This window comes from Chanos chanos, chromosome 3, assembly GCF_902362185.1.
Source record: "Chanos chanos chromosome 3, fChaCha1.1, whole genome shotgun sequence".
NCBI lineage: Eukaryota > Metazoa > Chordata > Actinopteri > Gonorynchiformes > Chanidae > Chanos > Chanos chanos.
The window spans coordinates 19,662,121-19,665,000 of record NC_044497.1 but is presented as its reverse complement, the minus strand read 5'-3'; positions in this window follow the sequence as shown (position 1 = coordinate 19,665,000).

Genomic DNA, 2,880 nt, shown 5'->3' with positions numbered 1-2,880 from the left:
GCATGTCTGTTCTGTTGTGAAATGAAGCCTGTAATGGAGCCATTGTCCGTTTTCTGTTTTAATAAATAGTAGACCCGTGGCTTTGGACTTGGTTTGAAAACTGTGAATGGCACTGCATGGAGATGTAAGTCAGGAGCTTCTGCAAAATAACACACAACTGGACCAAATCTTCTGAGTGTGAAAAAAGTTAGGAGATTTATCATTTTACCATGGAACTTCGGCAGACAGTAGATTAACCCAGAACAGAAAGCACTCAGGGTGCAGGTGCAGCCACCCTGCTGAATCGTCATGTGATGAAGAGACCCCAGTCTAACCTTACTTGGGCAATTATTGTTTTCCAGTGTCCCGTGTGTATGTGTATGTATTGAGGACTTTGGCATTGTTTGTATTTAATAATTAGCTATGTATTTGAAATAAGAATTATTGCATATACTTACGATTGAATGTTAATAGTAAAATGTGAAATGTGTATTACTGTGTAAATAATTGGATTGACCTATTTCTGCCTAGGGTTGGATTTGATATAACCAGAAGTGGATTTCTCCTGGGGGTTATAAAACCCTGCGTTTGTCTGGGAAGGCTTAGATTTTCCCACACAGACAGGCAGAGAGCACCTGCTGACACAACAGAGTAATACATGCACCTTTATTGGCTATTACCATTTAATTTACCTGATTTAAAGTTCAAGATTTTTTTGTCAAGTTTATTTGTTAAAACTTTAGTAATTGATTTGTGTCTTTATTCTCATTGCCCATTGCTGGCAGGTGTGGTAAGGCGGTTCTTTCTCTTTGTTGTCACTACCGGCTGAACCTGGCTGAGGAAATAAATGCACCATCATTGATACCACAACCAGCATTTGTCTTCCGACATCCTCCATCACCGCAAAGCCAGCTCTCACATGTTGGCCCTGCTCTGTGACATTAGACCGGCTCTCAGAGTGTCTCCGTACTTATTATTGGCGAGAACATGCTTCTAGTTATTTATCTGAACGTGTCGAGTTAAAAGAAATTTCTAGTGTTTTTACGACGCAGTTTTGTTCTAATACGAATGCACAGCAGATTTTTCATAATACATGGAAAACCCCACAGCCAACTATGTGTGCTCCCCTTGAGTATCTGTGAGTCCACTGGTGCATTTGCAGATATAAATACCATACAAATAGACAAACTATATTTACAATATAGCAGATCCTCTACTGACAACACGCACTGCAGAAAAGTTCCATGTAATGTAATGAAAATAAAAATCTCTCTTATTTCTCAATAAACACTGTGGCCACCACTTTATAAGTTCTTAAACTGTTCAGTGTCTAGCCTTACACTTCCTCTGGAAACTGGATTCCAACACATCATCAAGATTGTCTTTCAGTATCCTGGCCTTGCACAAGTCAACTCAGCTCATTAACTTTTCGTGATGTCGGGTTACAGTTTTTTCTGCATGTTGGCTGTGTTGTTGTATATCTTGGTCATATGAATACTGCAGTGCTCTGTTTCTCTCTTGTGTTTGGCCGGAGCCAGAGAAGCTAATATTAGTATTGTTAAGAAAAATGCTCTGTGCTGATTGGCTGACTGACATGATGTCACAAACCTACTAGGGAACACAAAGTGTACCACACGTTCAAAATGTATGTTTAATACTTTGTAACTGTAACAGCATTGAGAGAAAGTGTCTGCTCGGTTTTCGGGTGGAGTTAGGACTGACTTGTGTTTGGAAGTAGGTGTTTAATATCTTGATGTCTGGATACTTAACATTGTTTTCTCATTCAGTATTTAACATCATTCATTTTAGAAATATACCCTAAAACATGCTTTCTGTATTCTTTCATATTTTTTCTTAAAAAAAAAAATATCTGTAGTTACGCAACACTCAAAAGTTTGAAGTCTCAAAACATTTTCTTTTAACAGGGCCACAGAATCACATGCATGAGTGCATGTGAATATGCACACACACACACACACACATACACGCAAACATGTCTGTTCTGTCATTTTAACAATGGAGCCAGTTTTCCCTGAATAGTTCCCACTAAATTTCCATTCTGACAGGTCAGGTTGTGATTATTAGACTATGAACGTTGATAGATTGCCTCAGGAGACAGAGGTCAGGAGAAGCCCTTAGTCAGATGGAACTTTAATATACTGTAGTATTTAATTTGCCTATAACTGTCCGTGTAATGATGTGTGGATTCAAAATTCATTTGATGCATCTCTGAAGGACCCAAGGTAATCAAATGTGACTAAGCTATCTATGTAGTATTGCCATTTATACGGGGTTAAATGATGTGAAATATGCTTTGCTGACTGGCATTGTTTTTGATGTCAGTAACATGCTGTGGCTAGTCAGACACCTCATAATTCTTTCACAGAAACAGCCGTCCTCTGCCCTTTTTGCAATCAAGGTTAGTTAGCGCCTAGGAGGGCTGTGGAAATGACAGGGGCAGCTGTAGGTGGAGGCACTGGGAACATGAAACTTGGTAAAGTGTTGTTACGGCGATGTCACCTCACACTAGGATTTGTTTCAGATCCTCTGCCCTCCACTGCATGTCACCATTACTCCTCCGTCTCCCCCTACACCAGACACACACACACACACACACACACACACACACAAACCACACCCACAAAGTCTGTAAGTCTTACAACCAGCCACTTCCAGTGCAGGACAGTCAGAAGAGGCTAACACCACAGAGCTCCTAGAATGCCCTCAGAGCTTTGTCAGACCTCCTATGCTCTTTTCTGAAGTGCTTAGCAGTGCGATCCCAACACTCTTGCATGGCATACAAGGGGGAGGAGAGCAGAAGCAGAGCATGTTGTCTGATCATTCGAGGCCCGCAAGCATGGGAGTCAAAGTAAGAGAATTTCGCTGACATTTAAGGTTACA